We start from the raw sequence: 25,467 nt of genomic DNA, 5'->3' as shown, positions 1-25,467 counted from the left end.
ATAAAGTTGTAAAATGACTCAAATATACGAAATTCAATTCTTTTTTTTCGTTTTTTTGGTTGTTCAAAATATTATAAAGCTCATGATATATTATCTTTCATACATTTGATTCAATTGGGTTATGAACTCCCATTTTTACCCCAAATACAAATAGCAGAATCACATCAGTTACACACTCACGTTTTTACATAATAGCATATTAGTGATTGTTGTATTCTGCTACCTTTCTTATCCCCTACAATCCCCCCGCCCTCCCCTCCCATCTTTCTTCTCTACCTCATCTGCTGTTGTTCAATTCTCTCCCTTTTTCCCCCCTTTCCCCTCACAACCTCTTATATGTTATTTTGTGTAACATTGAGTGTCTCCTACCATTTCCATATGCTTTCTCTTCTCTCTCCGTTTCTCTCCGCCCACTCATCTCTGTTTAGTGTTAATATTTTTCTCATGCTCGTCCTCCCTGTTCTGTTCTTATTTGCTCTCTTAATATAAACCAAAACATTTGGCATTTGTTTTTTTAAGGATTGGCTAGCTTCGCTTACCATAATCTTTTCTAATGCCATCAATTTCCCTGCAAATTCTATGGTTTTGCATTTTTAAGTGCTGCGTAATACTCTATTGTGTATTGATGCCACTTTTTTTTATCCATTCGTCTATTGAAGGGCATCTAGGTTGGTTCCACAGTCTAGATATTGTGAATTGTGCCGCTATGATCATTGATGTGGCAGTATTCCTATAGTGCGCTCTTTTAAGATCCTCAGGGAATAGTCTGAGAAGGGCGATAGCTTGGTCAAATGGTGGATCCATTGCCAGCTTTCCCAGGAATCTCCATGCTGCTTTCCAAATTGGCCTCACCAATTTGCAGTCCCACCAGCAGTGTACAAGTGTACCCTTTTCCCCACATCCTCGCCAACACTTATTGTTGTTTGACTTCATAATGGCTGCCAATCTTACTGAAGTGGGATGGTATCTTAGGGTGGTTTTGACTTGCATTACTCTGACTGCTATAGATGGTGAGCATTTTTTCATGTACTTGTTGATTGATTGTATGTCCTCCTCTGTGAAGTGTCTGTTCAGGTCCTTGGTCCATTTGTTGATTGGGTTATTTGTTATCTTATTGTTTATTTTTTTGGGTTCTTTGTATATTCTGGATATTAGGGCTCTATCTGAAGTGTGAGAGGTAAAAAATTGTTCCCAGGAGGTAGGCTCTTTCTTTACCTCTCTTATTGTTTCTCTTGCTGAGAAAAAAAAAAACTTTTTAGTTTGAGTAAGTCCCATTTGTTTATTAATGTTTTTAACTCTTGGGCTATGGGTGTCCTATTAAGGAATTTGGAGCCCGACCCCACAGTATGTACATCGTAGCCAACTTTTTCTTTTATCAGACGCAGTTTCTCTGATTTTATACCTAGCTCTTTGATCCATTTTGAGTTAACTTTTGTGCATGGCGAGAGAAAGGGATTCAGTTTCATTTTGTTGCATATGGATTTCCAATTTTCCCAGCACCATTTGTTGAAGATGCTATCCTTCCTCCATTGCATGTTTTTATCCCCTTTATCAAATATAAGAAAGTTGTAATTTTGTGGATTGGTTTCTGTGTTCTCTATTCTGTACCATTGATCCACCTGCCTGTTTAGGTACCAGTACCAAGCTGTTTTTGTTACTATTGCTTTGTAGTACAGTTTGAACTCTGGTATCGCTATACCTCCAGATTCACACTTCCTGCTTCGAATTGCTTACACTATTCTGGTTCTTTTGTTTTTCTATATGAAATTCATGATTGCTTTATCTATTTCTAAAAGAAATGCCATTGGGATTTTGACTGGCATCGCGTTTAACCTGTAGAGAAATTTGCGTAATATCGCCATTTTGATGATGTTAGTTCTGCCTATCCATGAACAGGGTACATTTTTAAATCCTCTAACATTTTATTCAATCTCTCTCTTTAGGATTCTGTAGTTTTCATTGTATAAATCTTTCAACTCTTTTGTTAGGCCGATTCCCAAGTATCTTATTTTCTTTGAGGATATTGTGAATGGAGTGGTTTTCTTCATTTCCATTTCAGAAGTTTTGTTGCTGATATACAGGAATGCCTTTGATTTATGCGTGATTATTTTATATCCTGCCACATTGCTGAATTCAATAATTAACTCTAGCAGTTTCTTTGTAGACCCTTTTGGGTCTGAATAATATATTATCATGTCATCCACAAATAGCGATAATTTAAGTTCTTCTTTTCCCATTTTTATGCCTTTAATTTCTTTTGTCTGTCTAATTGCTCTGGTTAGTATTTCAAGAACTAAATTGAATAGAAGTGGTGATAGAGGGCATCCCTGTCTTGCTCCAGATTTTAAAGGGAATGCCTTCAGTTTTTCTCCATTTAGGATGATACTAACCTGATGTTTAGCATATATAGCTTTTACCATGTTGAGGTAAGTTCTGTTATTCCTAGTTTTTATAGTGTTTTAAACATAAATGAATGCTGTACTTTGTTGAATGCTTTTTCTGCATTTATCGAGATGATCACGTGGTTCTTGTATTTAAGTCTATTGATGTGGTTGATTACATTTATTGATTTCCGTATATTGAACCAGTCTTGCACCCCATTGATGAATCCTACTTGATCATGAAGCACAACTTTTTTGATATGCTTTTGTATTCGATTCGCTAGGATTTTATTGAGAATTTTTGCTTCCAAGTTTATTAGAGATATTGATCTGTAGTTTTCTTTCGTTGAAGGTTCTTTGTCTGGTTTGGGGATCAGAGTGATGTTGGCCATATTAAATGAACTTGGAAGATCTCTTTCTTTTCTATTTTTTGAAATAGCTTGAAAATTATTGATATTACTTCTTCTTTGAAGGTTTTGTAGAACTCCACTGTATACCCATCCCGTCCAGGGCTTTTTTTGGTTGGTGGTCTTTTCATGGTTTCTTCTATTTCTTCCTTTGTTATTGGTCTATTTAAATTGTGTGTGTGTTCCTGACTCCATCAGGGCAGATCATATGACTTAAGAAATTTATCAATATCTTCATTATCTTCTATTTTATCAGAATATAGGGTTTCCAAACACTTTCCAATTATCTTCTGTATTTCTGTAGAGTCTGTTGTGATATTGCCTTTTTATCCCATATGTTAGTAATTTGAGTTTTCTCTCTACTTCTCTTTGTTAGCATGGCTAAGGGCCTGTCGATCTTATTTATTTTTCAAAGAACCAACTTTTATTTTTTTTCAATTTTTTCAATGTTTTTTTTTTGTTTCAATTTCGTTGATTTCTCCTCTAATTTAAATATTTCTTGTCTTCTACTACATTTGCTGTTGTTTTTCTCTTCCTTTTCTAGGATTTTGAGATGTAGTGTGAGTTCATTGATTTGATTTTTTTTTCTTTTTTTGAAGTAAGAATTCCAAGAAATGAATTTCCCTCTTAAAACTTCTTTCATTGTTTCTCATAGAATCCGCTTTGTTGTGTCTGTATTGTCATTTGTCTCTAAGAATTTTTTTTATTTCCTCCGTTATGTCTTCTGTAACCCATTGATCATTCAGTAACATATTGTTCATTTTCCATGTGATGTAGAATTTTTCCTTCCTTCTTTTATCATTGATTTCAAGTTTCATTCCATTATGATCAGATATGGTGCATGGTATTATTTCCATACCTTCATATTTACTAAGAGTTTCCCTATGGCATAATATATGGTCTATATTTGAGTAGGATCAATGTGCTGCTGAGAAGAACGTGTATCCACTTGATGATTGTTGATATATTCTATATATGTTGGTAAAGTCTAGGTTATTGATTGTGGTATTGAGTTCTATAGTTTCTTTATTCAGCTTTTGTCTAGAGGATCTGTGTAATGGCAAGAGCTGTGTGTTGAAGTCACACATAATTATTGTGTTAAAGCCTATTTGACTCTTGAACTTGAGGAGAGTTTGTTTTATGAACTTTGCAGCACCATTGTTTGGTGCATACAAATTGATAATTGTTATGTCTTGCTGGTGAATTGTTCTTTTTAACAGTATATACTGTCCTTCTTTATCACTTTTGATTAACTTAGGTTTGAAGTTGATTTTATTCGAAATGAGTATGGTCACTCCTGCTTGCTTCCTAGGGCTAACTATGGCTGCCAAGTCTTTCAGAATAAAATCATGTGATATCCTGGCTGAGATTCACATTGCTCTGTAGAAAGCCACCTTGGGCCTAGATCTCTGTTTCAAAGGGTGACTCTCATGCATGGCCTCCTAAAATACCAACACAATTCATGGCAAAATAAGCTCCCTTGCCTCTCATTTGCCAAAAGTCAGGGTGGCCTGGACACCCTTCCTGTGAACCAGGAGTGATCAAAAAGGCCTGCTGTTAATACCACTCTGTTTCTCTAATTTGAGGCCTACTGAATGTCAGGTATAGATTTTTTATGTGATATGAAGTCATGAGAGAACTCAAGAACATCTGCAGAGCATTGGAGAATTCATTTGACCAAAAGGATCCCTATTTTCACTTGATGGAGGTCAGGAACCTAACAAAGGAAGGCAAGAATCTTCATCCACATTGACTGCTATTTTTGCAATTTTGGTTTTGGATGCACACATGGGATCTTTCTTTAGATACATAAGGTGCTGATAATCTAAGCCACAGCCTCATACAGGGCCAAGAGGCTGATTAAGACACATCCCTTTCCAAAGCAATTACTACTCTGAGGTCAGTTATAGAACTCAGTCTCTGAGGGGAATCACACCAGTGTTCAAACCCAGGTGGACCCAGTAATCTCTTCCAAACACCACACAAATGACCAAAATTAAACCCAAAACACTCCCACATGGCCCTAATCTTCTTCCATATATACACTCATCATAACCTCTGGCTGGAGGTTTCCATGAATGGTGCAGCCCAAGAGAGTGTCCAAAATGAGCTCCCTGCCCCTCATTTGCCTAACCCCAGGGTGGCCTGGACACCCTTCCTGTAAACCAGGATTGATCACATAGGTCTGCCATTAATACTGCTCTGATTAACCAATTTGAGGCCTAATGACTGTCAAGAATAGATTCCTATGTGATTTGGAGTCAGGGCAACAGAACGATATGTTAGCAAAAGGCCCAAAGCAAGGTTTCTCCATTGAGACTTTCCTGGTCACACTGATATCTGAGTTCTCTGTGATGCTCGCCATTCCCTTCAGCTATCCAGTACATGACCATGTCACAGAGCTTGGAGGTGGTACATATCTTGAACGCAAAACCATTAGCCTAATCTCGAGAGTGGCCAGAATTCAGGAAGAAAACAGGAACTTAGGAAGGTAGTAGGTGTTGCCCATCGATAAGGCAACCTGCAGTCCATTCCTAAAATGGGCAGGATGAATGCTGGGAAGCTTTCTACTAGACAGGACACATCCACTGATGCATTCTCTTTTCTAATGTCTACAACCACAGACACATGGGATACACAGACATAGAAACACTTGCTTTCTCAAATTACTTTCTAAAAACTGTCCACTCCAAACCAAACAAACCGACTTTCCTACCTATTCTCAGAACATGAGACAAAACCACAAACTCACACCCACATTCACAAAGGCACCTTCTTCCCCTTAGTAAGTCTGACTATCCAGAGTGTCCTCTGACTGGTGGGCCATACTATGTTCCCCGAAATAGCCTGTCCTGTCTCAGATCTGGTTTCCTTGTCCAACTCTGTGAAGTTTTCAGGAGCCTGTGCTGACCAATACCTGCTTTCTCAGGGAAGGCCTGTATTCAGAGCCTTCCTCGCCTTTGGACATCCTCACAGCAGTAGCTACCAAAAAAGACAGACTCTGTCCTTGGTAAATCCAAACAAGTGAGCCCACTGGGACTGGGACTGGGACTGGCTCTGTGTGCCTGTCTTCCTGGATCCCAAGTTCAGGGAGTTACATCACCAAAGAATTGAGGTAGGTTAATTCCTTCAGGATCTGAATGAGGTCACGGCCTTGGCAACCACTTTGTCTTAACAGTTGCTTCCAAGGGTTCCATGAGATGGAGGCTGCACCTACTTCCTGTGACACTTTCACAAGATAGAAAGTTATATAAACCATAGGCCCCCAGGAAGAGCTCTCAACACAGCGCTGGTTTGGTCCATCTTCTTTATATTAAGAAGAGAGTGGCTGACTCAGACACATCCCTTTATCCTGACCAGGTTGTTTGCTATGGGAGATGACTTTTGCTGTCTCAGGTCCTACATAGCTGCCTACCTCTTCTCCAGGGATAATTTCTGCATCGACCTTTGAGGTTCTCAGCAGGTGGAAGATCACCTACATTCCTGTATTGTAAGACCAACTCTGTCCTTGCTCTTCTGTAAAGTTAGATTGAGGGAGCAGTGAATGGTTAGGGTTAAAAACATATTCTATTTAGGTTAGGAATTATTCTGCAGGATGAATAATGGTATTGGGAACCTGCAATATTCACAAGAATATATAGGTGAAATATAAGTATGAAACCAGAAATCTCGGTAAGATTTGAAGCCCTGAAGAGCATTGGGCCATTTTTTTTGATACTTAGCATTGAATTGTGTTCTGTACAGATATCTCAGATAAATCAATATACAATGGCATAGGACCTTGTACCTTGTATGATTGAATGTTGAAGAGAACATCCAGTCAAAAAGGAATAGTTGGTAGGATTAGGAAGATAGTCGGTAGGATTAGAAAGAAGAGTGAGTATAGGATTTGGAACAAAAGTTCTTTAGCATTAGGGTTTGGTGTAGTGATTGAATGTGAATGTCAGCACATGTGAAGAGTCATTCACAATAATTAACTGGGTAAAATATGTAGGAAAGCAGATATCAATAGAGACATTAGGAAATCAGGCAAAGTATAAAGTTAGTGATAGGATTAGACATTTTCAACAGGCCTGAGGTTGAATATACAATCTTAGGAAGAAACAAATATATAGTCACCAACAGGATTGACATTTGAGAGCATTAGGTAACCTGGACATGGATATTTTTAGTAATCTATGCTCAATTTCCATTTAGTGTATCAGAAGTGTATCATTTGCTTTTTGTGTCCAGATTATTAATGTCATAAAATGTAGATTTAGATCAGTTGACATGAGTATTTCTTTCACCATTTCTGGTAGCAATATTTTGAAGACGTATAAATTAGTATGGGGGTACAAAGAGGTGTATCCTGTGTCTATGAATAGAGAGATAATGCATGAATAGACCATACTGTGAATGAATAAATAATATAACTGCTTCCAACATTAAATAATGGATTGAATTGATATCTGAAAATATTCAGGAAACATTATATTGTTATACATACATTTATTCCAACGAGTTATACATCTAATGGCAATATTAGGTTTATGGTTTATCATGAAGAGTTTGTGAGTTTTGCTTCAAAAGTGATTAATGAAATAAAAAATAATGTGTTTGGAAAGAAGTCTCATGAAACGACTGGTCAGGCAACATAGAAGAATACATGTGTTCTGAAGAGTAAGTGATTGAAAGTGAAACAAATGCCTATATGTTTGCGAACTTGTGGATGAAATATATATCCTATGATGTGCATTACGTGAAGAAATATTAATGTACCAATTTGAATAAAAATGAATGTCAAAATACACATCATGCCCCATAGAAATCTACTTGAAATGATGTTAAACTGAGTCAGTTACTGCAGAAATATTAAGATTTGTATGCACAATTCACTGAAGTTAGTTTTCATTACTAGGCAACAAATATGTATTTCAGGTGGATGAATATTTCTGAGAGTAATCTTGTGAAAAGTTGATTATAAATCCACATACATGAATATGAATAAATTAAGGGAGTGTATATAAGACACATATATTTCATATTTTGAAAAATCTTGAGAGTATATATATATATATATATATATATATATATATATATATTACACATACAGATATTAAAAAGTACCAAAATATATCCCAATCGAAATTCACCATGAAATGTATATCATCCAAAGATTAAAAATTTTCATTCTAGTGAACATGGATTTATGTATAATGTTGTTAAAATAGGAAGCTCACTCATAGGTTGAGTTTTCAGTTCCAACAGCGTTTAGGAGGAGTGAACTCCTCTGACACTTTGTATCTGCCAAGTCAGCTACCTCACAAGAATGTACGTGTGATACCAGGTAGGATTCTATATGTGCATATAAAAATACATGAGCTGAATAGGCTACAGACAAAGGGAGACAGAAATTCACATATTTGTTAACTTTAAAAACACAAGGAGAACTATTTCAACAAACAGTTGACTAGATTTATTACTCCTACCCTATATAATGCAAAAGGCAAGTCCAACTATACACCATGGCTCCTCTGAACTGCTTGTATTTCAATTCCGTTTGGTTATTTTTCTCCATCATATTAGGAATAGTAGTCAGAGTCTAGTAGTTTATGAGTTAGTGTCAAAGATTCAGTATTTCGAATAGATATTTGGAAAATGTTTCTGATGTGTAGACAAATATTTGCTGCACAAAAATCTTCCCACTCTCATCCAGAACAATGCCTTGACATCACCTTCGTACAAAGTAAGACACAATTAGAGGAGAAGAGTTAGAAAATCTTTGAATGCAAATTTGGAATGGAAAATGCTCAGGAGTTAAAAACCTTGGAGGTGGTAGAGGAGTATTCAAAAGTAAGTGACAGGGTAAACAGGGTAAACTCTCCACAAACATACTCTGCGGGTATTAAGACTTCTTCAGAAACTGCCTCTGAGGTTGGGCACTTGAAATATATGTTGTTGTCAGGAGCTTTAGCTTCCTTTGTAGTGAGACCATCAATGCTGGGTCTGCATCTATGTGACCTGGAGGAGGGGTTTCTTATTTTCCAATGAACATGAGGCAGTAGTGCTGAATTATCTCTTTGTATGTAAACTGTGGACACTTGGTGCTAAGTGTCTCCCCGTGTAGAGTGTGAAGCCATTTAGTCATCCTCCACTTTTCATGGTGTTTCTTGCTGCTACCCTGGGAGTTTGGTATTTGCTTCACAAAATGCAAGGAGTTCAACTTGGACACAGTGCTGGAGGGATTTCTGTCACGTGTGGTGTGTCAGGGTCTGCAGGAAAATGCACCAACCAGGATTCTACCCCACATAGCTTGCCCCATTGAAGATATCAACCTGATTTCGAACATTGCCCCAAAACGTCTCCATACAACAAGATGCCTTTACATCTAAGGTTCTGCTCGCTGTACCATGTCAGTCACAAGCCATTTGGAAGCCAATGGCAGATCCACATGGGCCCCACCACAGATGTTTTATCACACACCTGCACACCACTGCTCTAGGCCCACTTCACAGTAGGCTCCAACTTACTGGCATCTCTGTTCTACACCATTTTTATGAAATCCAGTCAATCAAGGCCCTGACATGGTTGTTTTTAGTAATCCATGCTCACTTTCCACTTCGCTTTGATGAAAGGTTAATAAAATAGGTATTTGTCACTTCCTTTTTTTCTGTATGTTTAACAAAACATGTTGAAATCTTGAGAACTGTTTGCTAATTTTGTTCTCAGAATGTGCTGTCCCCAACTGCCAAACGGCAGAATGTACTCCCTCACCCGCTTGTACGCAAATTGCCCACTAGATCTGACCCGTCAATAAATATCCCTCCCTGCCCTCTCCAAGGAAAGTATATAAGGTCAGCTTAAGCTGTTCTCAGGGCTCTCCTCTCTATTCAAGTGAGCTCTGAGCCCCAGCATGCTGGACCCCCAATAAATCCTTTGCTATTGCTGAGTGAAAATGGTATACTGTTCTGGACTTAAAAGATGCTTTCTTTTGCTTGCCTCTGCATAAAGATAGTCAGTTGCTGTTTGCTTTCCAGTGGGTAGACCCAGAAACCGAAACTTCTGGTCAACTAACTTGTATTAGACTCCCAAAGGGGTTCAAAAACTCCCCCACTCTCTTTAATGAAGTCCTGCACAGAGATATCAACAGCTCCAGAACTATGCACCCAGAAGTCACCCTGCTTCAATATGTGGATGCCCTGCTACTGGCAGCCAACACCAAGGAACACTGTGAGTCTGCGACCCAAGCACGATTATGCGAGCTTGCTCAATGGTGGTATAGAGCTTCTGCCAAAAAGGCTCAAATTTGCCAGCAAGAAGTAATCTTCCTGGGCTATTCCCTTAGGGCTGGTAAATGATGGCTCACTGAGCCCAGAAAACCAACCGTTGTGCAGATACGACCCCCATCTAACAGGAGACAACTCAGAGAGTTTCTTGGAACTTTTGCTGGCTTTTGCAGGTTATGGATACCTGGGTTTGTGTTCTTAGCTGCTCCTTTACACCCGCTGTTAAATGAAGATACCCAATTCCAATGGACCCCTGAGCACCAGCAAGCTTTTGATAATATCTAAGGATGCTGACACTGAACACCTAAACTTCACTGAGCCCAGCCTGCAATTACAGAAAGCCCTACACTATGTTAAAAATGTACATCAACTAATTCACCTTGGTTCAAAGAAACTGCAGACATTCCTGAAGGATCAAGAACAGAGTTTTCGACTAACCAACTCACAGCAAAAGGAAATATCTGAATGGGTAACAAAAGCCTGTCAGGTCTGTCAATTGGTTAATGCTTACAGTTCCAAGCTTCCTGTAGGAAAGCACCTACGAGGAACCAGACCAGGACAATTCTGGGAAGTGGACTTTACTGAAATTAAGCCAGCTAGGTATGGACTTAAATATCTCCTAGTCTTTGTAGATACATTTTCAGGATGGATTGAAGCCTTTCCCACAAAATAAAAAACAACGGCCCAAATGGTGGTCAAGATATTTTTCGAAGATACGGCCTGCCTAAGGTAATAGGGTCAAATAATGGAACGGCGTTCATGTCCCAGGTAAGTCAGGGGTTAGCCAGGACCCTGGGGATTAATTGGAAGTTACATTGTGCTTATAGAACCCAGAACTCAGGACAGGTAAAAAAAATAATTAGAACCATTAAAGAGACCTTAAAAATATTAAGCTTAGAGACCGGCATAAAGGATTAGACTATGCTCCTGCCTTAGGCACTGTTTCATGCAAGAAATACTCCCTCTGTTTCTTTGTGCAAACTCACCCCCTCTGAAATTCTCAGTGGGGCCCCTCCTCCAGTAAGGGACCTAACCCCAACCCTAAGATCTAAAGATCCCTTCAACACCCCCTTGCTTGTCAGACTTAAAACTCTTGAAATAACTCAGCTATTCATGTGTAAACAGCTGGCCACTCCCTACCAACTTGGGAGGAGGGGACTCCACATGGATATCAAGTAAGAGACTTTATCTACATAAGACGACATCTGGAGTCATCCCTTGAACCCCGCTGGAAAGAACCATACCAGGTGCTAATTATAACACCTACAGCACTAAAAGTAGATGGAATCATTTCCTGGATCCATGCTTCTCATCTCAAGCCTGAGCCCTGTCCAGACTCTGGCTGGAAACTGGAAAAGTGTGGTAACCCTTTCAAATTGCGTATTCGCCATGTGGATAAGGCTATAGACTCTCCCCTTGGCCACCAGTAGTCCTAACCCTCATCAGCCCGTTCAGCAGTGATGGCTGATCACAAATCCTACTACACAAGAAGTATGGTCTTTCTCGCATACAGCCCCCTTAGGGACCTGGTGGCCATCTCTTGACCCAGATATTTGTCAGCTGGCTATAGGTCTTTCCTATTGGGATATCCCCGATGAAGAGGATCCCACTAATATTCGATTAAATACCTTTTGTACGATAGATAATGGAAACAAACATTATAGATGTAGGGACACGCGAGCCAGATGCAGGTTGGCTAGCCTAGATTACTATGTTTGCCCGGGGGAATATCAAAGCCACAAACAGCCATGGTGATGTGGGGGAAAAGCCGACTTCTTCTGTAAGTCATGGGGATGTGAGCATACAGGGGGTGCCTGGTGGAACACAAACTCCTCATTAAATTCAGTACACAGCATTGGCCATATTACCAATTAGAAAACCAAAACCGATGGGCCCCAGAGGGGTCTCTAGATCCTCAAATTCTGTGTGACCTCTTTAAATTGTGCAAGTGCTCAAAAGGGTGAACGGAGATTCCCATATGTGGAGGCCTTTTCCCTCCTTCGCTCACATCCTGAACTATGCTTCTCCAATAGATCCTCACCCTCAGCTTTCTGCTCCAGACTCTCTGCTGTCACTCCCACCTCAGCAACCTGATTTCTCCCCTCCAATTACTAGATCAAAAACCCAAACCTCCACCAGTTCTCAGACCATTGCCTCCTTGCTGAGGTAGCAAGTACTGAGGCACCCCTCCACGACTCACTCCTCTCTTCTCCTGTCAGTGCCCGCACCGGGTCCCACCAAGTCTCTTTCCAGCTAACTCAAAGGTCAAACCAGGTGAGGAGAACCCTCAGTCACCAATCCAGGATGTAATGAAAATGGTCTTTAAAGTTGTTTGTCATCACTGAAAACAGGTTACTTATTATTTAAACTCCCTCACAGGTTTTTTGGGAACACACTCCCGTCTTCCCCTCAGCTCTATCTGTTCTACTGCTCACTTTTTTGTTGATAGGAAAATACCAAACCCCTTTCCCATTATTCTTTTACATTTCTCCTTCCTCATACTCATATCCACAAAGCTGCTTTCACCCCCTGCATTCCCCGTCTTCCCCCTCTATATCAGGCCCAAAGAAAAGTCTTTACTGACCTTCTCTAGAAGTCCTCAACATGGCTGACTTTAGGACTTTCCGCAACAGAGTCCCTATAAAAGAGTTCAATGTAGATAAACTTCCTCTTTTCATGTTGCCAGTTCTACTTGTCCACTGGCTGGATAAATCAGCACTCCTAAGCTAGACACCCCCTTTCTAGTTTTTCACAAAATATGTGAACAAGGCCGCTGACCTTGAGCTGGGGCTTCACAGAGATGGCTACATTTTTAAGATAAAGAAGGTACCAACTGGGCTCCATGGTAACAGCTGGCAGGGAGAAAAAAAAGAGAAGATAAAAGCTCTCCCCATCCCAGGTGTCATTAAAAATGTAACTTGTCCAGAACAGAGGAAAAAAAAACACAAACCAAAACTGCTTTTTTGTGAACTTCTGCAGACTGTGAACTTCTGATTCCCTTCCGTTACATGTTGGGTACAAAATTCTGAAACTACCTAAACTTGGGGTTCAGGGGATTAATTGATTACAAAAGAAGCTATGCCTTCTAAATCAGGTTGCATCTAAATAGGACTTTTTCTCTGTCTTCCGTTCTATCTTAGGCGCCTTGCTTTGTCTATACCTACAACAGTATAATTCTATATACTTAAACATTGTTTATGTTTTCATAAAAAGGTCAACAGATGTGATTAATTATGTAATGGTGCAGATGTTTCCCAGAATGCTCTATCATGATGCAGGATCATTTACATATCAAATAGGGGGGCATACAACACGGTTCTGCTGGGAACATGTATCCCTCACTTTAGCCATGCAATAAGGAATAGGAGTTGCTGCAGGGGTGGGTACAGGAACCACTGGCATTGTCCATGGGACACAACAAATGACCCAATTAGAAGCAGCAGTAGACCAAAGCTTAAAGATATTGAAAACCTCCATCACAGCTTTACTCGAATCTTTTACCTCTCTCTCTGAAGTTGTTTTACAGAATAGGCGAGGGTTGGACTTCCTCTTCATGAGAAAAGTGGGCCTTCATGCTGCATTGAGGGAAGAATGCTGTTTTTATGCCGACGATACTGGTTGTAAAAGAATCAAAGAGTAAATTAGGAAGACAACTTGAAGAGCGTCAACGAGAGAGAGAGGTCCAAAAAGGGTGGTTTGAGTCTTCGTTCACCCAGTCCCCCTGGTTAACTATGCTTTTATCAGCCCTGGCCAGTCCATTAATAATCCTCATTTTTTGCTAAATGTAGGAACCTGTTTGCTCCATCGTGTAGTTTCATTTCTCAAATGGGACAAGTTAAACTTTTGGTAATCAGAAAACAATATACCCCACTAGGAGACATAAAATGTGACACCACCCAAAGATCACTTTTATGATTAAAAGTAACCAGAAGAAGTGGGGAATGAAAGGTTAATAAAATAGGTATTTGTTACTTCCTGTTTTTCTGTATGCTTAACAAAACACTGTTGAAATCTTGAGAATGGTTTGCTAATCTTGTTCCCAGAATATGCTGTCCCCAACTGCCAAACTGCAGATTGTAATCCCTCACCCGGTTGCACGCAAACCGCCCACTCGCCCTGACCCATCAATAAACTTCACTCCCTGCCCTCTCCAAGGAAAGTATAAAAGCTCTGCTTAAGCTGTTCTCAGGACTCTCTGCTCTATTCAAGTGAGCTCTGAGCCCCAGCATGCTGGACCCTCAATAAACCCTTTGCTGTTGCATGAGACAGTCTCTTTGTGGTCTCTTCCTCTGATGCTTGAACGACCTTTACATTGGTACAATCATAAGTGTGACCTTTGCTTTTTGTGTCCAGAAAATTACTGTGATAAAATGTATATGTAGATCAGGTGACATGAGTATTTCTTCCACAATTTCTGAGAGCAATATTTTGAAGATATATAAATTAGTATTGGGAGTACAAATAGGTGTAACCTGTGTCTATGAATATAGAGATAATGCATGAATAGACCATACTGTGAATAAATAATATAACTAGTTCCAGCTTTAAATAATGGATTGAATTGATATCTGAAAAAATACAGAAAATCTTATATTGATATACATGCATTCATTTCAATGAGTTATACATCTAATGGTAATATTAGGGTTATGGTTTATCATGAAGAATGTGAGTTTTGCTTCAAAAGTGATTATGGAAATTGAAAATAATGTGTTTGGAAAGAAGTCTAATGAAAAGACTAGTTAAGAAATATGGAGGAATACATGTGTTCTGATTCAGGAAGTGATTGAAAGTGAAACAAATGCCTATAAATTTGCTAAATTGTGGATGAAATATATACACTATGATGTGATTAAATTGAAGAAATAGTAACGTACCAGTGTTGAATAAAAATTAACATCAAAATATACATCATGTCCCATAGGAATCTACTTGCATTGCTGTTAAACTGGGTCAGTTACTGTAGAAATATTAGGATTTGTGTGCACCATTCAGTGAAGTTAGTTTTCAGTACTAGGAAACAAATATGTATTTCAGGGGAATGAATATTTCTGAAAATAAACTTGTGAAAAATAGATTATAAGACAATGTACATGAACGTGAATGAATTTAGGGAGTGTATATAAGACACATATATTTCATTTTTTGAATAATCTGGAGAATGTATATATATATGTATATATATATATATATATATATATATATATATATATATATATATAAAATAACAAAACTCACACAGAGACATTAAATAGTAGCAATATATATGCCAATCAAAATTTATCGTGAAATATATATCATCCACATATCAAAAAATATTTCTTTTACTGAACATGGATTTATATACAATGTTGTTCAACTAGGAAGCTCCCCATCGGTTGAATTTTCAGTTACAACACGTTCAGGAGGAGTGATTTCTTCTCACAATTTTTATCTGCCATGTCAGCCACCTCACAAGTATGTACGTGTGATACCAGGTAGGATTCTATATGTGCATATACAAATACATGTGCTGAATAGGCTACAGAGAAAGGGACACAGAAATTCACAAATTTGTTAACTTTAAAAACACATGAAAAACTACCTCAATTGAAAATTGACTAGATTTATAACTCCTACCCTATATATATTGCAAAAGGCAAGCCCAACTATACACCATGCCTCCTCTGAACTATTTGTATTTCTATTCTGTTTGGGTTATTTTCTCCATCATATTAGGATTAGTAGTCAGAGTATAGTAGGATATGGGTTAGTGTCAGGGATTCAGTATTTCAAATGCAAAAATTGGAAAATGAATACAATGTGTATGCAAATATGTGCTAGACAAAAATCTTCCCACTCTCATCCAGAACAATGCATTGACATTACCTCCGCGCCAAGTAATACACAATTAGAGGAGAAGTGTTAGAAACTCTGTGAATACATATCTGGAATGGAATATGCTCAGGAGTTCCCAAACTTGGAGGTGGTAGAGGACTTTCCCAAACTAAGGGCCAGGGTTCACATTTAACAAACAGGGAGCTTGCTGCCCTAAAGACTTCTTGAGAAACTGCCTATTAGGATGGGCACTTGAAATATATGTTGTTGTCAGGAGTTTTTGCTTCCTTTCTAGTGAGAACATCAAAGCTGGGTCTGCATCTATGTGACCTGGAGGACATGGTTTATTATTTTCAAATGAACATGAGGCAGTAGTGCCGAATTATCCCTTTATACGTAAATTGTGGCAACTGGGGGTTAAGTGTCTTCCCATGTGGATTGAGGAGTCATTTGGTCGTCCTCCTATTTTCATGGTTTTTCTTGCTACTTTCTTTCTTGGTATTGCTTCATGAAATACAAGGAATTCAACTGGGACACAGTGCTGGTGGGTGTTCTGTTACGTGTGGTGGGTCAGGGTTTTCAGGAGAATGAACCAACCAGTCAGCTATCCCACATAGCTTGCCCCCTTGTCCATAGCAACCTGGTACTGAACATTGCCCTGAAACCTCTCCATATAACAATATGCCTTTACATAGAACTGTCTGCTGGCTGCACCATGTCAGTCACAAGCCATTTGGAAGCCAATGGCAGATCCACATGGACCCACACAGATGTTTTATCATACACCTGCCCACCTCTGATCCAGGCCCACCACTCAGCAGGCTCCAACTTACTGGTTTCTCTCCTCTACACCATTTTCATGAATCCCAGTCAATCAAGGCACTGTCTGGTACACTCATGATCAGACATAGGACATTCAAAGGTTCCTCAGTATGACCTGGTCATGGGAAATTCAAAAATTTCATGGTATTCATCTAGGCATTTTTCAAGCATGAAGTTGGAGGCACTGGGGGTTTCAAATCATTCTGGAACCAATAAATGGTGAGCAATCTCATTTCAATGAAAGCTCTGGAGAACTCTTACAGTCAAGGCTTCCCAAAGAGTGGCCAAAAGGTTACATGAAGCCAGGCCCATTGTGGTCTACAATGTGAGGAACATGATTGTTTTGACTCTCAAATATGGCTGCCATGTCTTTAAGAATAAAATCATGTGATATCCTGAGATTCCCAGTGCTCTGTGGAAAGACACTCTGGGCCTAGATCTCAGTTTCCAAGGGCGATTCTCATGCGTGTCCTCCTAAAACCCCAACACAATTCATGGCAATACTTCTCTGAGATCAGTTTCAGAATTCAGTCTCTAAGGGGAATCACACCAGAGTTCAAGCCCAGGTGGACCCAGGCATCCCTTACAACCATCACACAAATGACCACAATTAAAACCAAAACACTTCCACATGGCCCTCATCTTTTTCCACATAGACACTCATCATAACCTCTGGCTGGAGCTTTCCATGAGGGGCGCAGCCCAAGAGAGTGTCCAAAATAAGCACCCTTGCCCCTCATTTGCCGAACGTCAGGATGTCCTGGACACCTTTCCAGTGAACCAGAAGTGATCAAATAGGCCTACCATTAAAACTGCTCTGCTTCTCAAATTTGAGGCCACTGATTGTGGCGTTTAGATTCTTTATGTGAATTGGAATCATGAGAAAACCCAAGCATCTACGTTCTAGTCTCTGCAGGGCTTTGAAGAACTCATTTGACACAAAGGATCCAGATTCTCACTTGACGGAGATCAGGAACCTTTCAGAGCAATGTGAGAGACTCCATCGACAATGACTGCTCTTTTGGCCATTTTGGTTTTGCATGCACACATGGGATCTTTCTTTAGGTACATCAAGTGCTGAGAATCTAAGCCACAGCGTCACACAGGGCCAAGATGCTAATTGAGACACATTCCTTTCCAAAGCAATTAAGCAAAGAGCCACAGGTGATGCCCATTCATTTCCACTTGAAAACTGTTTTATTCAGGCTTCACAAGGGGTGGCCTGAGGCAAAGACGTTCCTGACAATCAGGGCAACAGTACAATAGGTAAGCAAAAGGCCTAAAGCACGGTTTTTCCACTGAGAGTTTACTGGTCACACTGATATCTGAATTTTCTGAGATGCTCGCCATTCTTTTCAGGTATCCAGTACATGGCTATGGCACAGAGCTTGGAGGTGATACATATCTTGGACACAAAACCATGAGCCAATTCTCGAGAGTGGCCAGAATTCAGGAAGAAAACAGGAACTTAGGAAGTTAGCAGGTGTTACCAATCGTTAAGGCAAGCTGCAGTCCATTCATAAATTGGGCAGGATGAATGCTGGGAAGCTTTCTACTAGACAGAACACATCCATTGATGCATTCTCTTTTCTAATGTCTACAACCACTGACACAGTGGGATACACAGACATAGAAACACTCGCCTTGTCAAAGGACTTACTAGAAACTGTTCACTCCAAACCAAACAAACCGCCATTCCTACCTATTCTCAGAACATGAGACAAAACCACAAACCCTCACCCACACCCACAAAGTCACCTCCTTCCCACAAGTAGGTCTGTGACTATCCAGAGTGTTCTCTGACTTGTTTTGGTTAAAGACCTGGAGGACATGGTTTCTTATTTTCCAATGAACATGAGGTAGCACAGCAGATTTCTCTCATTGTAGATAAACTGTGGCCACTCGGGGCTAAGTGTCTCCCCTTGTGGACTGTGAAGCCATTTATTTATCCTCCATTTTTCGTGGTGTTTCTTGCTGCTGCACTGGGTGTTTGGTATTTGCATCACAAAATACATGGAGTTCAAATGGGACACAGTGCTGAATCTAGTTCTGTCACGTGTGCTGGGTCAAGGTCTGCAGGAGAATGCACCAACAAGGCTTCTATCCCACATATCCCTGAAACCGCTCCTTATAAGAGGATGCCTTTACATATAAGCGACTGCTTGCAACACCATATCAGTCACAAGACATTTGGAAGCCAATAGCACATCCACATGTCCACAACACAGATGTGTTATCACAAACCTGCAAACCACTGCTCTAGGCCCACTACCCAGCAAGCTCCAACTTTCTGGAATCTCTGTTCTACACCCATTTTCATAAACCCAGTCAATTAAGGCACTGTTTGGTACACTCATGATCAGCAACAGGACATCCAAAAATCTCCAGTTCAACCTGGCCATGGAATTTTTTTAAAAATCATGGTATTTATCTAGCCATTTTTCAAAAATGAAGTTGGAGGCACTTAGGGTTTCAATTCATTCAGGAACGATTAACTAGTGAGGAAGTTCATTTCAATGAAAGCTCTGGAGAACACTAACAGACAAGGCTTCCCAAAGAGTGACCAAAAAGTTACATAAAGTAAGGCCCATTGAGGTCTAGAATGTGAGGTCCATATGATTTTTGACTCTCAACTATAGGTGCCAAGTTTTTCAGAATCAAATCATGTGATATCCTGGCTGAGAGGCCCAGTGCTCCGTGGAAAGCCACCCTGGGCCTAGATCTCAGTTTCCAAGGGCAGCACTCATGCCAGGTTTCCTAAAATCCCAACACTATTCATGGCAGTACTTCTCTGAGGTCAGTTCCAGAACTCAGTCTCTAAGGGAATCACACCAGAGTTCAAGAACAGGTGGACCAATTCATCTCTTCCAACAGCCAAACAAAAGACCACAATTTAAACCAAAACACTCCAACATAGCTCTCATCTTCTTCCATATAGACACTCATAATAACCTCTGGCTGGAGTTTTCCATGAGGGGCACAGCCCACGATCCTGTCCAAAATAAGCTCTCTTGCACCTAATTTGCCTAACGTCGCGGTGGCCTTCTTGTGAACCAGGAGAGATCAAATAGGCTTCCCATCAGTACTGCTCCACTTCTTCAATTTGAGGCCAACTGACTGTGGGGTTCAGATTCTTTATGTGAATTGGAGTAATGAGAAAACCCAAGCACCTATGGGATAGCCTCTGCAGGGCTTTGAAGAACTCATTTGACCCAAAGGATCCCTATTCTCACTTGATGGAGGTCAGGAAAGTTACAAAGGAAGGCGAGAGACTTCATCCACAAAGACTGCTCTTTTGGCAATTTTGGTTTTGGATGTACACATGGGATCGTTATTTGGATCCATCAGGAGATGAGAATCTAAGCCACAGCATCACAAAGGGCCAAGAGGCTGATTCAGACACATCCTTTTCAAAGGAATTAAGCAAAGAGCCAAAGGTAATGCCCATTCATTTCCATTTGACAACTGTTTTCTTCAAGCTTCACAAAGAGGTGGCCTGAAGAAAAGACCTTCCTGACATTCAGGGCAACAGAAGAATAGGTAAACAAAAAGCCTCAAGCAGGGTTTCTCCACTGAGACTTTCCTGGTCACACTGATATCTGAGTTCTCTGAGGTGCTTGCCGATCCCTTCAGCTACCCAGTACATGCTCATGTCACAGAGCTTTGAGGTTGTATATATCTTAAACACAAACCATGAGCCTATTTTGGAGATTGGCCAGAATTCAGGAAGAAAACAGGAACTTAGTAAGATAGCAGGTGCTGCCCATCAATAAGGCAAGCTGCAGTCCATTCATAAATTGTGCAGAATGAATGCTGGGAAAGTTTCTGCTAGACAGGACACTTTCATTGATGCATTCTCTTTCCTAATGTCTCCAACCACGGACACAGTTGGATACACAGACACAGAAACACTCACCTTGTCAAACGACTTACTAAAAATAGTTCACTCCAAACAAAACAAACCACCATTCATACCTATTCTCAGAACATGAGACAAAACCACAAACGCACACCCACACCACAAAGGCACCTCCTTCTCTCATGTAGGTCTGTGACTATCCGGAGTGTCCTCTGACTGGTAGGCCATACTATGTTCCCCAGAAATGGCCTGTTCTTTCTCAGATCTGGTCTCCTTGGCCAACTCTGTGAAGTTGTTAGGAGCCAGTGGTGAGCCACTGCCTGCTTTCTCAGGAAAGGCCCCTCTTCATAGCTTTCCTTGCATTTGGCCATCCTCACATCAGTAGGTCCTAAGAAAGACTGAGGCTGTCCTTGGTAAATCAAAATAAGTTCAATCACTGGGACTGGGACTGGGACTGGCTGTGGGTGCCTGGCTTCCTGGATATCAAGTTCAGAGAATTTCATCACCAAGAAAGTGATGTGAGGTCACTTCCTTCAGGAACTGAATGAGGTCACTGCCTTGGCAACCACGTTGTCCTAACAATTGCTTCCAAGGGTCCCATGAGATGGAGGCTGCCCCTAATTCCTGTGACAGTTTCACAAGTTAGAATGGTATACAAACCATTGGTAACTGGGAACAGCTCTCCACACAGGCCTGGTTTGGTCCTTCAGGTCTACATTAAGAAGAGAGAGGCAGATTCAGACACATCCCTTCATGCTGACCAGGTAGTTTGCAATGGGAGATGACTTTTGCTCTCTCAGTTCCTTCATAGCTGCTTACAACTTCTCCAGGGATCATTTTTGCATGGACCTTTTAATTTCTCAGCAGTTGGAAGATCCCCTACATTCCTGTATTGTAAGACCAACTCTGTCTCTGCTCTTCTGTAAAATTAGATTGAGAGAACATTGTATGGTTAGGGTTAATAACAGGTTCGATTTGGGTTGGAAAGGAAACTAAATGGTTGAGCAAACAGGGTCCTACAGTTATCAGAAATATGAGGATTATTAATGGACCAGCTAGGGCAGATAAAAACGTAATTAACCAGGTGGACTGTGTGAACCAAGACTCAAACCACCCTTTTTGGGCCTCTGTCCCTCTTTGATGCTCTTCAAGTCCTTTTCTTAATTTACTCATAGATTCTTTTACAACTCCAGTATTGCCAGCATAAACACAACATTCTTTTCTCAATCCAAGCACAAAGGTTCCCTTCGCTCATGAAGAGGAGGTTCAACACTCGCCTGTTCTGTAAAACAACTTCAGAGAGAGAGAGAGGTTAAAGATTCCTGTAAAACTGTGATGGAGGTTTTTAATGTCTTTAAGCTTTGTTCCATATCTGCTTCTAATTGTGTCTTTGTTGTGTCCCATGAACTAGGGCAGTTGTTCTTGTGCCCACCCATTCAGGAACTATTATTCCTAATAGAATGGCTAAAGTGAGGGATACAGGTTCCTGGTAGAACCGGGTTTTATGCCCCCCTATTCGATCTTTAAATGAACCTGCTTCATGATAGAGCACTCTGGAAAACATCTGCATCATTACATAATTAATCACATCTGTTGACCATTTTATGAAAACATAAATAATTTTTAAGTGTATAGGATTATACTGTTGTAGGGATGGACAAGGTGAGGCAACTAAGATAGCACCAAAGACAGGAAAACAGTCTTATTTGGTTGCATCTGGATTTAGAGGGCATTGCTTCTGTTTTAATCAATTAAGCCCCTGAACCCGAAGTTTCAGTAGTTTTAGAATTTGTACCCAACATGTAAGGGAAGGGGCTCAGAAGTCCACAGTCTGCAGAAGTTCACAAAAAGCAGTTTTTGTTTTTGTTTTTTTTTTTCCTCTGTTCTGGGTAAGTTAACTTTTCAAGGACACCTTGGAACGGGACAGCTTTTTTGTCTCTTTATTTTCTCCCTGCCAGCTGTCACCATGGAGCCCAGTTGGTAAGTTTTTTATCTTAGAAATGTAGCCATCTCTGTGAAGAACCAGCTCAAGTCCTGAGGCATCGTTCACATATTTTGTAAAAAACTAGTTAGTCGGTGTCTAGCTTAGGAGTGGTGATTTTTCCAACCAGTGGTCAAGTAGAACATGGCAACATGAAAAGTGGAAGTTTATCTCCATTGAACTCTTTCAGAGGGACACTTTTTTCTGAAAGACCTAAAGTAAGCCTTGGTGAAGACTTGTGGAGAAGGTCATTTAAGACATTTCTGTGGACCTGGTACAGAGGGGGAAGACGGGGAAGGCGAGGCTGAGAGAAGTTCCGTGGATCTGAGAATGAGGAAGGAGAGATGTAAAAGAATAATGGGAAAGAGGTTTGGGATTTTCCTAGCAACAAAAGCTTGAGCACAGGTAGAGCAGAGGGGAAGACGGGAGTGAGTACCCCACAAAGCCTGTGAGGGACTTTAAATTCTTAGTAACCTGTTTTCAGTGATGACAAAGCAACTTTAAAGGCTATTTTCATTACATCTAGGATAGGGGTCTGAGGGCCCTTCTCAGCTGGTTTGAGCTTTGGGTTAGCTTGTTAGAGGACCTGGTGGGATCCAGTGCAGGCACTGACAGGAGAAGAGAGGAGTGAGTGGGTGGAAGGGTACCTCAGTATCTGCTACCTCAGCAAGGGGGCAATGGTCTGAGAACTGGTGGAGGTTTGGGTTTTTGATCTAGTAATTGGAGGGGAGAAATCAGGTTGCTGAGGTGGGAGTGACAGCAAAGAGTCCAGAGCAGAAGGCTGAGAGTGAGGAACTATGGGAGAAGCATAGTACAGGATGTGAGCGAAGGAGAGAAAAGGACTCCACATAGAGGAATTTTCCCTTTTTGAGCACTTGCTCAAGTTAAAAATGTCACACAGAATTTGAGAATTAGAGACCCCTCTGGGGGCCATAGTTTTTGGTTGTCTAATTGGTAATATGGCCAATGCTGTCTACTGAATTTGATGAGGATTTTGGGTTCCACCAGGCAGCCCCTGTATGCTCACATCCCCATGACTTAAAGAAGAAGTCAGCTTTTCCCCCACACAGCCATGACTGTTTGTGGCTTTGATAGTCCCCCGGGCAAATATAGTAATCTAGGCTAGCCAACCTGAATCTGGCTCGTGTGTCCCTGCATCCATAATGTTTGTTTCCATTTTTTATGGTACAGAAGGGATTTAATGAAATTTTAGTGGGATCCTCTTCATCGGGGATATCCCAATAGGAAAGACATATAGCCAGCTGACAAATATCTGGGTGGAGAGATGGCCACCAGGTCCCTAAGGGGGCTGTATGTGAGATAGACCATACTTCTTGTGTAGTAGGATTTGTGATCAGCCATCGCTGCTGAACGGGCTGATGAGGGTTGGAACTACTGGTGGCCAAGGGGAGAGTCAATAGCCTTATCCACATGGCGAATACGCAACTTGAAATGGTTACCAGTCTTCTCCAGTTTCCAGCCAGAGTCTGGAGACGGCGAAGGTTTGAGATGAGAGGCATGGATCCAGGAAATGATTCCCTCTACTTTTACCGCTGTAGGTGTTTTAAGTAGCACCTAGTATGTTCCTTTCCATCAAGGTTCCAGGGATGACACTTGATGTCGTCTTGTGTAGATGAAGTCTCTTTCTTGATATTGATGTGGAGTCACCTTGTCCCCAGGTTGGTAGGCAGTGGCCTGCTGTTTCCACCGGTATCGCTGAGTTCTTTCAATGGCTTTAAGTCTATCAAGCAAGGAGGTGTGTAAGGGATCTTTAGGCCTTAGAGTTAGGGTTAGGTCCCTTACTGGAGGAGGGGCACCATAGAGAATTTCATACGGGGTGAGGTTAAACAAAGAAACAGAGGGAGTATTTCTCGCATGAAACATTGCAAAAGGCAGGAGCATAGTCCAATCTTTTATGCTGGTCTCTAAGCTTTATTTTATTAAGGTCTCTTTAATGGTTCTATTTATTTTTTCAACCTGTCCTGAGCTCTGGGATATATAAGCATAATGTAACTCCAACTAATCCACAGGATCCTGGTTAACACCTGAGTTACCTGGGTCCATTATCAGACCCTATTACCTTAGGCAGACCATATTTTGGAAAAATATCTTTCAGGATCTTCTTGAAAACCATTTGGGCCGTTTTTTTTTTTTTTTTTTTTGGTTTTTTTTTTTGGTTTTTTTTTTTTTTTTTTTTGTGTGTGTGTGTGTGTGGAAGGCTTTAATCCATCCTTAAAATGCATCTACAAAGACTAGGAGGTATTTAATTCCATACCTTGTTGGCTTAATTTCAGTAAAGTCCACTTCCCAGAATTGTCCCGGTCTGATTCCTCGTAGGTGCTTTCATCTAGGAAACTTGGAGGGGTAAGCATTAACCAATTGATGGACCTGACAGGCTTTTGTTACCCGTTCAGTTATTTCCTTTCGCTGTGAGTCGGTTAGTGGAAAACTCTGTTCTTGATCCTTCAGAAATGCCGGCAATGTCTTTGAACCAAGGTGAGTGAGTTGATGTATATTTTTAACGTAGTGTAGGGCTTTCTGTAATTGCAGGCTAAGCTCGATGAAGTTGAGGCGTTCAGTGTCAGTATCCTTAAATGTTATCAAAAGCTTGCTGGTGCTCAGGGGTCCATTGGAATTGGGCATCTCCTTTTAACACTGGGTATAAAGGAGCAGCTAAGGACGCAAACCCAGGTATCCATAACCTGCAAAAGCCAGCAGTCCCAAGAATCTCTCTGAGTTTTCTCCTGTTTGATGCCGGTGGTATCTGCACAATGGTTTGTTTTCTGGGCTCAGTGAGTCATCGTTTACTGCCCCTAAGGGAATAGCCCAGGAAGATTACTTTATGCTAGCAAATTTGGGCCTTTTTGGCAGAAGCTCTATACCTGAGTTAAGCAAGCTCGCATAATAGTGTTTGGGTCCCAGACTCACAGTT

Source organism: Callospermophilus lateralis, chromosome 9, assembly GCF_048772815.1.
Source record: "Callospermophilus lateralis isolate mCalLat2 chromosome 9, mCalLat2.hap1, whole genome shotgun sequence".
Classification (NCBI taxonomy): Eukaryota; Metazoa; Chordata; class Mammalia; order Rodentia; family Sciuridae; genus Callospermophilus; species Callospermophilus lateralis.
Note: the sequence above shows the minus strand (reverse complement) of the source record.